This window comes from Tenrec ecaudatus, chromosome 9 (genome assembly GCF_050624435.1).
Source record: "Tenrec ecaudatus isolate mTenEca1 chromosome 9, mTenEca1.hap1, whole genome shotgun sequence".
NCBI lineage: Eukaryota > Metazoa > Chordata > Mammalia > Afrosoricida > Tenrecidae > Tenrec > Tenrec ecaudatus.
Window position 1 is genome coordinate 145,721,500 of NC_134538.1, and position 14,852 is coordinate 145,736,351.

Sequence of the window (14,852 nt, forward strand, 5' to 3'; positions counted from 1 at the left end):
TATCATGGCTAGTGAAATGATTTCATCTCCTATCAATTCTATAGGCAGAATACAGTTGTCTCATAGGATTTCCAAGAATGTGGTATTTATTGAAACAGACCGCCACGTACTTCCTCCATGAAGTAACCGGTGACTTTGATCCACTGACCTTTGGGTTAGTAGCTGAGCTCTAGTCGATCGATATTTAAGCTGAGCCAATGGTATCATGGATTCTGAGCAGCCTTGCATATCTATTTTTAAGTCTTTAATGTCATCTAACTCGCCCCTCACTTCACATGTGAGAAAACAGGACATTCCATTTACAACTAAATAATAGATGTATTCAGTAACTACAATCGTTGGTGATAAAGGAATATCCTTTAGTGTATTATAAAGAACATTGGCATAGAACAAGGAATGCCAGCACTAACGATAATGACGACTAACCCAGGCTAAAAAAAAAAGGCCTACCAATTAATTTTCAAAAATTAGCCAGTGAAAATCATACGGAGCACAACAAACACAGAAAGCCTGGCGCTGCAAGATGAGCATCTAGACTGGAAAGCACTCAGAAGCCACAGCGGCTGCAGCGAAGGACACAGCACACCCACTTTGGGGAAGATAGTCCTGGACAAGGTGTGGCTCCTTTGTCTATGGTGCCCCAAAGCCTGGGGCTGACTCAATGACAGTTACCAACAAACAACCCGCTTCACTGTATGCTTTCAGAAACGTGAACAGGGCAAAAGTAAAAAATTGGAACAATACCTGGAATAACCAGGGGGTTGTCGGAAAATCCAATGTTGATTAACTTCAATGGCATTGCTTTGAAAGTTCTGAATTACTGATGTACATCTTGTCTAAAATTGTAATATCCTAAAATTGGAAGAAAACTTAGAGAAGATAACAGCAAGTTGTTTTCAAGACATGTTTTTATAATTCACACATGTGCCTCAAGTTTTGCTGAGAGGACAGGATTTTAGACTTCAGATATTACTTAACCCAGAAAATTTTTCTGTAGGGTACATTAATAAAATGTACACTACACTCTTACACCCATTACCATTATTAAATGTTCTTTGAGGAATACAATTGCTTTGTAAAAATTTAAACCATCATCTAATGTAGGCAAACATGCTTTTATTTGAGGAGATTGAGTACCAGGGATTTTGATTGGCAAATTGTTGAAAGTAATAGAGCTAGCGCTGGCAATGCTGGGCATTGCTAAGGAGTCCTGGTGGCATCATGGTTATGTGTTAGGCTGGTACCCACAAGGTCAGTAGTTCTTCAACCTACCAGCCACTCCATTGGGGAAGGACTAGACTTTCTACTCCGATAGACAGTTACAGTCTTAGAAATCCCGAAAGGCAGTCCCACCCTGCCCTGTAGGAGTCGAATTGACTTGATGGAATTGGGTTCATTTCTTTTGGAGCCTTGCAAGTGCTCATGACATGCCACCTCACAAATAGATGGTTCTTGAGATGCCAGCTCACACAAAGATGGCTTGAAGCCACCTGTGAGTACCTTCTGATGCCCATTTCCACGTTATTCTCTCTTGTCAAGTATGATCAGAGGGTGTTAATCAGTGTTCAGTTTAATCAGCTGTTCTGATTAATTCTAACTAGACATGTGTTGCAGAAAATTGAATTTCAAAACATTATAATTAAAGTAAATACCTTTGACATTCAACTTATAAGTCCCAAAATAGATGATTTCTCTTTGTTGGACCAACAGTCCCAGTAGCTCAGGGTTATCACGATGAGCTTCACTTTCATCATCCTACTGAATTGCAAATGAGCCTCTACTATGGTGTCTGGGATAAAACGCCATAGATCCATTGTGCTCACATAATTAAATTAAATTAAAAAATACAATTCTCTGTCTGCACAGCTTTCTGTTTAAAAATTTTACACATTTATAAATATTTATGTTGAAATGTAAATAAAGGCAAAGGAAGGAACAAGCATCAGAGCCGTTAAGGCAGATGGTGCAAACCATGGTGGGAATGCTTGGGATTCATCTGGAAGAGACAGGAAAAAATAAATTGTCACTTAGCCAGGACTATCTTCTACAAAGGTTTGGGATAACGAAAATCGACTGCTTCATATAGCATTTTAAAGCAATATCTAGTGACAATGGTAGCACATTAAAAATAACAGCAGCAAAATATAATAAAAATAGCATTCAAAATCTCCATTTATTCTAGATGCAAACACATCAATAGAATTTAGGTAATTCCCACTCATCAAATATTTTCTCCACTAAATTGGCATGAGTAACATGATCTCTAAATTGGGTCAGTTTCATTACAACCATGAGCTGATTCAAAGAAACAATACACACACATGATTAGGACATCCACTGTCAGGAAAACCACAAGGCAAAATTCTTCCTCAAAACCTGACTCTCTTACAAAGAACATACAGGACTCATAGGGAGAAGGTATCAAGTCTGAGAAAGAACAGGAATCTGCCTACTATTATGGAAAAAGAAAGGAAGAAATGCAATCTTTACTAATTACACATAAGCATATGTCCATAGATATGAGTACATTTGAGTGAAGCATAACCCTAAGTGTTTGAGTGCTTTATGGTACAGAAACGATAAAGTAGAAGGCTCTCTGTTTCTACAGTTGAAAACATGTTAAATCTACCCTCAACAACAAAATGTTATTTATTCAAAAATATTCGTGCATGCCACAATACATCGGGCCTTTTCTAAGCACTAGTCTGTAACAAATGGGTTAATGTAGGCGTTCACGTTGTGAATCGGATATCAGGGAGGGCTGCCTGGCATTTTATATATATATATATATATATATATATATATATATATATATATATATATATATATATATATATATTATACATAACTCTGGAATAGGAAAGAATACACTCAGCATTTCTCAAACTGAAAGAAGTGAGGGGAAAGCAAACCTCAAGATGAAACTGTGAAAGATTCTAAGGACAAAGCCCATCATTTATGTGTCATTTTGTCGTATTGTGGTGGCATGCAGGTAGCATGTAGCTATGATGCTTGCATGTGGAATGTATCTGTGACGCTAGAAGTATCATTGGTGGATGGCCCAAATGGCCATATTTTAGTAGTGCTTTCTAAGAACAGACTGCTAAGAGGAAAAAAGAAATCAGAAGTAGAAAAGATTCAAGATGACAAGGATTCCAACTGGCATGGATCCACAAGCAATGCTCATGGAAGGACACAGCAGTCAAGAAATCACCCAACACATTTCCCTGGGTAAAACTGCAGCACAGACCTGTTTAACGTATTGAAAAGCCAAGGATGCGACTTTGAGAACGAAGGTGTCCCTGCCCCAGCCTATGGTACTTTCTATTGCCGCATCGGAAAGTTTGACATTGAAAAAAGAAGATTTTTGAAGAGTCATTGCGTTTGAATTACGGTGCTGACAAAGGATGTTGGAAGCCAGGCAGATGGCCAAAATCACAAACAAATCTGGCTTGGAAGACCTTCAGCCAGAATGCTCTTCAAAAACTGAGATGGTAAGACTTCATCTCATGTGTTTGGGACATTTTTTAATAGATTCCAGTTCCTGGAAAAGGACCTCATACTTGGTAAAGGGGCAAGTAAAACCAGGAGGGGATGGGCTGCCCAGTGGCTGTAACAACGGGCCCAAATAGAACAATTGTGGGCAGAGAGAAGAGCTAAGCAGTGTTCCGTTCTACTTTACACGGGAGCACCATGAGTCAGGCTCACCTCGTGGACGCATATCGAATGATACAGGCAGCATCCAAGGATCACGGAAAGATTATACAGATTCCCTTTTTTAACACCTAATCCAGAATTTGAAACTGCGAACTTCTCTAATAAACCGCAGAATCACGAATACACGACATGAGTTCTCTGTAGCCATTGCTATCAATCCTTGAAGGCAGCAAAGCAGTGGAGAAGGTTGTGAAAGGGATGATTGGGGTCAGAACCGGTAACGAAGCTTGGACAGAAAAGGCACGTGCAACCTCGATGCTAGTTGGGCTTGATCTGGGTTCCAGCATTTTCTTTGCTTTTCATTTCTATTCCTTTTGGGGTTTATCTCAGATGCATTTTATCAGTGGGGGTCACCCTCTTGAATTTAGGCTAAGTGTGTTTCTCTGTTCTCCAGTATATGAAACCCAGAATTGAAGGAGCTATAGAGGAGGTAGCAAGTAAAGAAGAACATGGGGCTGAGGAGGCTACTGCTGGGGATGTTAAAAGGGAGTGGTTGCCAAGGAGTTCAAGACGGAAAAGAATGTGTTGAAACTGTGGTAGCCATTTCACACCACTGCTTGATGTGATGGAACCATGGAACAATATGATATCTGTAATAGCTCCCAGTAAAATTGCTTTGGGGAAAAAAATGTCCATGGGCTGATAATGTGTTTGGTAAATCAGAGGAAATCAGATGTGCCCCCAAAACATTGTGTGTGTGTGTGTGTGTGTGTCCAATCCAAATTCTCTGCCAAAGGATTAAAAAAGAAAGCATATCAAAATTTCTTTGTATTTTGAGTTATAATTATAAAGATGACCAGAAAAAAATAAATAAAAACAATTGTATCACACATTATAATTATTAAATAACAATAGAATATTGAACATGAATCTTGAAATAATAATTGAGGTTTCTTTAAAATTCATTTATGTGTCACTAATTATATCATTCATAGCTAGAAGAGGAAAGGGTTCAGCATCTGCATCATGTCTCCCTAATTTTCACCTTCAGATGTGAGATCTGAGAGAGCTTATTTACAGAAATAAGTAGATGGGTCTGGAAAAAGTTTTGCAAATTCACACTTTGAATTAGTAGGTTGTAGACCAAATTAGACTACACATATTTCATCAGAATTTACTTTAAATATCTGTTAGCAGATAACTTGATTAGTACCTCTTTTTAATTTTGTAGGCAAAAATAAAGTAAAAATGTCTAGTGTGGATCAGGATGTTACCCCATCATTAAACCTGCACCAGGTGCTGCCCGCTGACCTCTTAGCTCATACAGTCTCCAGGTGTGCTAGAGGACACGTGTTCCATACGGTTCTCAAGAGCATTGATTTCTATGTAGCTTTCCAGGATTTTTTTTCCTTCTAGCGTTTTAATGTGGATGATTACCTGGAAGCTTATAGAGCAAATAATCATTTTTAGATTTAACACATCGTACATATTGTGTTCTACCTCATCGATTGCGATCCCCTCTGTGTATCATCATTTAAGCCACTTTCTTCCTGTGCTTCCTGTCATCATCCCACTTCCTTTCCTAACCCTCTGAACTTCATTCTTGGGTAGTTGCTGCCCCTTTGAACATAAATGGCTGATTGTTCTAGCATGGGCTGAGTTCAGTTCCAGGCCTGAAGGCAACCTACAGGCCATGGTTTTGGGGCCCATCAGTAAACTTCGTCTCTTCTATGATTTTGACTTCTATTCACATTTTCATCCCTTATTTCTCCAGAACCATTTGATGTGATCTTTTTTAGAGAAATGGATGTTCTAGTATACGGTACATCTAGTTCTTCTGGTATCAGGCATCTGGAAACTGATGTTTGCATGGTCCATTAGTCCATTGGACTCATTGTTCCCATGTATCTTTTAATTTCCACAATTATTCTTTCTTTCACACACACAGAGATGAATAGTTGTATCTTCAGTGGCTGCTCATGATCTTTTAAGGCCCCAATTGCTACTCATCATAGTTGAATGTAAACAGTTGTATTTGTGAACTATGTTGTGTCAATTGACCTTGTCGCAGAATACTCTGGTTCTGACCTCTAGACTCAGTGATTCATTCCCTCAAGGTGTTTGGTTACATGAAAAAGAGTTTTCATAATTTTTCCCCTGAACAATCCACCACATTCATGGATATATTTGCAGCAAAAATAAATACACATATACAAATATCATCTGTCTAATCGAAATAAATATGTGGGTATATTAACACTCTATCTCTCCTATACCTGTCAATGCAAGCATATATGAGGGGATCCGAAGTAAACCGGAATCACACTGGGTGGAGCTGGGCTTCTGTAGTACACATTTCTTTTTTTCCTGCTAGGTGAGCCTCCAGCAGCTCGCTCTGAGTTAGTGCACCCAGTGACATCACCTGGGAAGGTTCTCTCTGGTCACAGTGAATTTTTTCATAAAGGCATTTTTACTTGAACCTCATTTTCTGTGATGGCCAATGTAAGAGAAAAGCCTGTGGCTGTGAATTTTGTTTCCTGCTCTAGAAAAATGCCACAGACAGTGTTGTGATGCTGAACAGAGTTTACAAGGACAGCACTGGGGGGTGAAACTCAAGTGTATAAGGGCTATTCTCATTTCACAAAAGGTGAAATGTTGATTGATGACGAACCTTGTTCTGGATGTCCATCAACTTCCGAACAGAGGCAAATGTCAACTCATAGCGCATGTGGGTTCACTCCACCAGGTCCGACTGTTAATCAAGCTTTCTATTTAGATGGTCTGCAAAGATTGTGTAACAGTGTGCAACAAAAAAAGCTGGATTTGTGGCAGACAGGGGACTGGTTTTGCCACCCTGGTAATGCACCTGCTCACACAGCATCTCAGTTCACCAGTTTGGGGCACGCCCCTCTTGCCCCATGCACCTTACTCACCTGACCTTACTCTGTGGGACTTCTTTTTCAATTCTGTGAATGAAAAGGGTCATGAAAGGACAGCAATTTGATGGCATAAAAGAGGTGGAAAAAAAAATGAGGAAGGTGCTATCAGCCATCCAAAAAGATGAGTTTGAAAAACGTTGCCATGAATGGAACTGCATATTTGACAAATACATTAAGTGTAATGGAGAGTATTTTTTAAGGTGATCTGATTGTTTTGTAAAACTATCTAAATACACAACTTTGAAAAAGTTTCTGGGTTTGGGGAGGGTCACCCTTGTATTGTTAGAACACCATTGTTGCCGGGGTCTGAATATAACAATATTTGCCTCTGTTATGTGTTAACTCTTGAAACCCTCCCACGGATGTCCCCTGCCTCCATCAACTTTTCTCCAAGCCTCCATCATCACTCAAGTTAAGACTAGTCCACCCTCTTAGATGACTGCCCCTCCCCCACCCCTCCGTTCCATCCCTAAAGCTATCAGAGTGTTTCTTTTAGTGTGAAAAACTTTCCTTAGCTTTTCTTATTGTAGTGGCATGCAATATGTATCCTTCTGTGATTTACTAATGTTACTCAACATAATTATTCTAGATTCACCCATGTTATGAGGAGTTTCACAGTTCATGCATATGTGCTAAGTTTATTTATCTGTCCTTCCAATGATGGGAATTTAGTTTGCTTTCATCTCTTTTGCTATTGTGAGTAATGCTGCAATGAATGTGAGGGTGCATCTATCTCTTCATATCCTGACTTTTATTTCTCCAGGATATGTATGAAGTCGAGTAATTTTCGGGTTATACTGAAGCCTCCTGCCTCCTTCCACGTTGTTTGGACTGTGTTCCAGTGCCATGGGCAGTAGGTGAGGGTTCTAATCTCTTTCCTCCTTGCCAGCATCTTTTGGTTTCATTTTGTTTCCTTTTAAGGCTTCATTATTAAGAGTGGAGTGAGGAGCTATCTCATTGTTGTTTTAATTTGCATCTCTCCAATGGCAAATGATGGTGAACACTTCTGCATATGTGTGTCGACCACCTGAATGTGATCTTTGGTGAAGTGTCTATTCTTGTCCTCTACCTATCTTTTGATTTGATTGTTTTTTTTCTTACTGAAATGCAGCATTTTTCTATAAATATTAGAGATTAGTCCCTTATCTCATATAGTATTATAAAAAATATTTTTCCCAGTCTATGGGTTCTCATTTCATTCTTCTGATGAAATTTTTTTATGCACCAAACCAAACTCGTTGCCATCACTTGGGTGTCCTGTGGAGCAGTTCTGCTCCATCTGTTACCAAACACCAAGAACAAACTCACTGCCATCAGGTGAAATCGAGCTCATGCAATCCTGTAGGTCAATGTAGAGCTGTCCTGTGGGTTTCTGAGACTGTAATGATCCATAAGTGGAAAGCCCTGTTGTTCTCCCACGGAGAAGCTGGTGGTTTTGAACTGCCAGCCATGTGGACTACAGCCCAAATGCTTAGCCACTACACCACCAGGGCTCCTTTACATGCACATAATTTTTAGGAAGTCTCAGCCATCTAGTTTATAGTTCATCTTCTTCTGTTTGCATGTTTTTCATTATGTTTAATAGAATATTTATGATATGCATAGGGTCCCTAAGTTTGTCCTTTTTTGGTATTTAATATTGTTTATTAGCACAGTAACAAATGCAGACTTATGTAAGCCCACAACGTATAACCAATCCACTGAGCAACTTCTGGTCCTTACAGTTAACGGCTTAAGGTATTGTACTTCAGGTTTCTACAAGGTCCAGATATAAACCTTTCATCTTTTTACAATAAAATAGACTGGCATGTAAACTAAAATTCATTAACTACTCAGGGCCATATAGCCACCGATTATATATATATATATGTATATATATATATATGTATATATGTATGCATATAGAGAGAGAGAGAGGATGACATGATATGACAGTCTCTAAAAATAACAAAATCCCATTTTTAAAAATAAATACCAAAGTGTTCAGTCTGGGAAGGACTTTCCATCGTGGCCATGGTAGAACCTGCACAGAAGGCAAGCGGCTTTGACTGTACATGGTACACACAGCTGAGCCTAAGCGTCTGGATGCACATTTTCTTCTGTAGGACATTTCAGCTAATTTTGTAGCACAAACGACAGTTTTAAAAGTTGCTATTACCAAGTTTCTGTCTACTGTAGCAGGTTACCTTAAGTTACCACTAAATCTTAGGAAATAAGACTGAATAATTTATGTTATAGAAATGCCCTACTCTTTAGCAACTCCCACCCTCCCTCACCCCTTCAGAATCATAAGCAGCTCTCTTGTGTGACAGACAAATAATATATGAATGGTCACAACCCAGTTAATGTACTGTATCTCTCCGTCCACTACCTGGCCATTCTGTCATGCTCTGCTCGGTTGGTCATATAATGAGTGGCAATTCTGCTCACCAAGGGGTCAGCAGGATTACAGTCTGTAAGGAGTGAGCAGATAGAAAGGAGGACCTTGGAAATGGTTATCTCTGGACTCCAAATATCTTTGAACATGGCCAAGCAAATTACTCCTCGACTGTTAATATTACAGTGATAGATTCTTAAATGTCACCTTTGGAGACTTGAAGGGATATTCCAGGGTTGGAGGCCCTAGAATGGTGGATCTCCATTCATAGACATTGTCGCCTTTGCGACCAGCACTGCAGTTAGGTGGTGGGTCTAAAGGGATGTTGGCCAGTTCCTTCTGAATGCTCTCGGTACAGAGAGAACGGAGTTTGGAGAGTTTACTCATGTTTACTCTCCTTCTGAGGGTGTTTGTTCCTTTCTCTGCTGGCTGGATGGAGGACAAGCAGGAGGAGCTGGTGCTGGTCCTCGAATTCTCATCCCACATAGCGAACCCCACCCCCAAAAGCCCCTCTTTTTGTGCCTGCCTCCTCCGTGCAGCCGCAGTGCCTGGGCCTGGCCAATGGTGCCTTTCTCACCTCTGGGAAAGCAGCAAAGTAGCAAAGCAACTATGAAACAGGCACTCTGCCCTTCTCATGTAATTAATAATCTTTGGATTTTCCAGGTTTTACTTGATGCATCTTAGTGTCCTTTTTCAAAATGGTGTGAGACGTGAGACCTGCTTCATTCTTCTGCAAATTGATATCCAGTTTTGCCTGCGCCCGTTATGACAGAACCTCTTCCCCATTTTATGTTTTGGGGCCTTTGTCAAAGATTAGCAGTCTCTTATGGAGATGGATTTACTTTTAGGTTCTCAATGCTGTTCAACCGGTCAATGTAGCTATTGATGTACTAATATGAGGATGTTTTGACTACAATGGTTATGTGGAAAGCTTAGAACCAAGATGTGAAATGCCTCCTACTTTGTTCATCTTTTTTAATAGTGCTTTGCTCATCCTGGGTCTCTTTCCTTTCCAGGGAGTTGATGAGCAGTTTTTCCATAGCTTCAAAGAAAAATCTTGAAATCTAGATTAGATTTGCTTTTGCATGTGTAAATTGCTTTGGTAGCATTGACATTGTCCGTGAACATGGTATATTCTTCCATTTATGTGGTTTCTTATAGTAGGGTTTGTAGTTTTCTTTGTATAAGTCTTTTATTTTGCTGGTTGATTTCATTCCTAAGTATTTCATCTTTTAGATTGTTATTATAAATAGTATTGATGTCCCTTTCAGAGATCACTGTGCTAGATAAAGGAATCCAACTGATACTTAATTTTATATGTTGATCTTGAACCCTGCCACATTGCTGGATCTTTCAATTAATTCCAAAATGTTCCTACCATCCTTTGGGATTTTCTACTTATAGTTTCATATCATCTGCAAATGAAAGTTTTATTTATTTGGTACCAATTTGGATGTCTTTAACTTCCCTTTGTCGAGCCATTTCTTTTATTCTTTTATGAAGTACCTCTGAGTGGCCCCAAACCTCCAACCTTTCAGTAAGCAGTTCAGTGCATTGTCGGCTTGTACTCCCTAGCAACTCATTCTCATCATTAGGCTAATTATTATCATTTTTCAAATTTAATACTTTAGAATCTCAATTTACCATATATACTTGTGGAAGCCTAGTTTTTCAGCACATTTTTATGCTGAAAAATCCCCCCTTCAGTGAGAGTCCCACTTACTCGTTCTCTGGTGCAGTGCAGGTGTTCTCCGGTCTCTCATCTGCTGGCACCTGCAACCCCTGTGGGTGGACCAATGTACAAGAAAGGCATTCCTGTCAAAGCTACAACAGCGAAACAAATAAGATACCATATATACTCAAGTATCAGCTGACCTGAATATAAGGCAAGGCACCTAATTTTACCACAAAAAAACCCCTGGGAAAACTTAACTGACTCAAGTATAAGCCTAGGGTGGGAAATGCAGCAGCTACTGGTAAATTTCAACATAAAAATAGATACAAATAAAATTACATTAATTGAGGCATCAGTAGGTTAAATGAGTGAATATTTATGTCAAGAAAAAAGAGTAAACTATCTCAGTAAGTGGAAAAGAGTGTCAACAAAAGCAATATGGTATCAACAATAACTATACAGGCTGTTACTGCATGCACTGCATTACTACATACGCTGCTTAACGTATGTACACAACACAGCGTGTATCGTTTGAGGTATAGCGCAGGCTGACGATATTCCAATGATGGTCCAAGACTGCTGATATCACCGCTCTTCTTTTCTCCGCACGCCGGCGGCCTCTGTGTTGTTCGTGCTGCACTGGGCAAGAACCTGCCTGCTTCTGTGGGCTGGAACCTGGGGCGCACCGCATCCTGGTTAGATGAATGTCAGACTGCGGCCGCTCTTCTTCTCCTTCCCCAGGGCTGTGACCAATGACGTCACCTGTACAGTCTTACCCCTGCTTGGCCATGCCTCCTTGCTCTGCTCAAGCATTGCTTAACACAAGTACAAGTGTATCTCTGGTCTTGGATATACAGTACGCTTATTTACAGTACTTAGTCTACTATATTTTATTTTCTTATTAACCCCTATCTGGACCAGTGTTGACTGTGCTTGCACAGAGCATCCTGTGTTAGGGCTCATCATATGCATGTTACATTGTGCACGTTACTGCATGTGTTGCATTAGTACTTCCCATGCATCTGAGGTAACGCTCTGTATGCAGTAACGCTCTGTAGGTAACGCTCTGTATGCAGTAACGCAGAGTGTACACAATGTTGCGTGATTATTATGAGCCCTAACACAGACTGCTCTATGCAAACAGTCATGTCATTGCATTCTGGAATATCGTCAGCCTGCGCCATACCTCACACTGTACACGCTGGGTTGTGTACATGCTTTAAGCAGTGTATGTAGTAATGCAGTTATTGTATAGTTATTGTTGATACCGTATTGTTTTTGTTGACTCTCTTTTCCACTTGCAGAGCTAGTTTACTGTTTTTCTTTAACATAAATATTCAAACTCATTTAACCTACTGATGCCTCAATTAATGTAATTGTATGTGTATCTGTTTTTATGTTGAAATGTACCAGTAGCTGCTGCATTTCCCACCCTAAGCTTATAATTAAGTCAGTAAGTTTTCCCAGGTATTTTTTTGTGGTAAAATTAGGTGCCTCCCCTTATCTTCAGGTCAGATAAAACTCGAGTATATACAGTATCTTATTTGTTTTTCTCTTGTAACTTTGACAGGCATGCCTTTCTTGTACAATGTGAGATGAAGGCCCCGTTTTGAAGACCTGCAGAGTATTCGGTCTCACTGGTTTCTGCCTGTTTCCTGTAGATGTGCTAGGACATAATCCCATTCTTTCCAAAAGTACAAAAGCACTAAGCATGTTCAAATTGATAACAATAAGAGACACAGTCATGAGAGAGATGAAGGAACGACAACAGAAAACAGTGTTTGGAGAAAAAGGGCTTAGATTGCTTTTTAGTCATTTAGAACTCATAAATGACCTTTCAAGCACAAAACCAGTATTAAGTATAGAAGCCTCTGCATGACCATAAAAAATCAGTTATTTAGACACACTACTCATTTCTTGTGTTTAATAGCGCCATGTGGCTAGTGAACATCCTACCATACCTCACAGTTATACAGCATGCCCTCGTGACAGAACTGCTGCATTAGGAAATCAACAAACAGGTGGATAGTCTGTTTCAGAGTTGGGGATAACAGAAACATGAATTCCCTGTTAGGTATTTATTATATGACTCATCTCTATTAGAACTGAACACAGAAATGGTTTTTTACCATATATTAACTTCTGTAAAGTCACATGTCTATTGTTGGATGCATGGAAAAATAGTTTAAAGAAGACACAAAACTCTACCCTTTGGCCTTGAGTCAATAAACTTATGAAAAAGAGCAATTTACATCTTCCAAATTGGAAAGGTCAGACCTCTAGTGTTTAAATCAATCTCATTAAGTAAAAAGACTTTGTAGTAAAGCACTTGGCTAATATAGAGAAATGAGCAGTAAAAACAGATCATTGTATCAATAATGATTTTAATTTTGATTTTGAGGTTCTAAAACAAATACACTACATTAACTCCCAAACTCAACACTAGACTCCAAAGACCATTGAGAAGCTCTTATTTATTATTTTGTTCACAATTACATTTTACTGGGTTTCGGTGAATGTTTACACAGCAAGTTAGCTTCCCATTGGAACATTTACAAGCAAATGGTTCATATTACAGTACGTCGTCATTATCTCTGTGTCCTGTTTGCTTCGTCACCAGTACTCTAGTTCCATGCCCCAATTCTTTTCATTTTTGTGTTTCAGTCATTGTTGAACTTTTGGTCGCATGGTGATGGCTGTTACATAGAGTGCCAGTCTTAGAGACAAGAGTCTTTGTTTGGTTTGCCATCATTTTTATTCACTGACAAGTTATCTCGAGGAATATGCTTTGTTCTGATTCTAAATAATGTCTTGTGTTAATGGTCCAAGAGAGACATTTTGCTCTCTCCTGTTCCAGCTTGCTTTTCTGTCTTTCCTTTCCGTTTTTTTTCTCCAATAAGAATTTGAGTTCTGAACCATATTTTCTACCCATTCGATATGCACAACTACCTGTGTTAGTTTGGGTAGACTAGAGAAACAAATTCACAGATGCTTCTATGAGTATAAGAGAGAGCTTTATATACAAGAGCAGTTGAATATTGAGGAAACATCCCAGCCCAGTCCAGCTCAAGTCCTTATGTCTGATGTTAGCCCATATGTCTGTCCCGTACCAATCTATAAAGTCCTCTTCAGACTCACATAACATGTGCAATGACACAGAATGGAGGATAATCCCAGGCCAGTGGGTGCAAAGTCTTGTGGATCCAGTGGTGGCAGAAACACCTCAGCACTGGCAGAGGTCTCTACATGGCTTGTCCAGTTCCCAGCGCATGGAGTCTATTAGTGTAGACCATGCGTCTTGTCAGGAGAGTATCTCTCAGGGAGTCAACTGAAAGAGAGAGTCTCTCCCACCTCCAAGGAGGAAATCCAGGAATTCTGAGAATCCTCTGGGGAAGTCCATGCCCACACAGAGGCCTTATTGGCTATGATCAGATTGACAGACTAGACTTCACCCTTGCACTCTTAATCCCCTCAAGTCCCAAACTGACGCCAGATTAGGTAACTACCACACCAGTGTTATCCTAACCAGATGTTCATTGGCAGTAGCTAAGGGCCATCTAGGCCGTCAGGTCTCGTGACAGGTGAGGGTTGTGGCCCATGTGGGCTTGTTTCTTCACTGAGGTTTTGGTCATCTCTTTGCTGTTTTCTCCTGGCATGTACAGACCTTTAGCTGTGCCTTAACTGGCTTCTCACAAGCTTTTAAGATCCTAGATCCTACTAACTTCACCAGAATGCAGATCACGGTTTCTGTGAATTATGTTATGCCAATTGACTAGGTTAATCCATAAAAATATATACCTAAGCTTTAAAACTCAGAAACCAATCTTGGAAGGTATTTGGTTGTCTCCAGAGTTTCCATACTTCGGTCTGCAATGAATTTATGTGCCTGAACACACATATTTGAATTTATACACACAACCACCTACTTTGTGAAAGAGAGATGAGAGTTACTCCTCTCATGAAGATTTTACAGCCTCGCAGGTCCCAAAGGACAGTTCTATTTTGTCTTAAAGAGTCACTATGGTGCTTGATTGACTGGAGGGTGGTGGGTTGTTTGGGATTCAAAGATATGTCTAGCTCTTCTCAAAATGTACCAATATGCAAATCACCCTCCAGTCCTGGGCCACCCTCACAATTGTTCTTAGGTTTGAACCCATTGCTGCAGCCACTGTATCTAACCACCTGTTGAAGATCATGCTCTTTG

General features: G+C 39.8%; 1 pseudogene; it reads right to left on the minus strand.

The window, feature by feature from the left end:
- Window positions 1–8,927: 8,927 nt before the first annotated feature.
- Window positions 8,928–9,459, minus strand: LOC142456184 (ubiquitin-conjugating enzyme E2 E1 pseudogene; annotated as a pseudogene).
- Window positions 9,460–14,852: the final 5,393 nt, after the last annotated feature.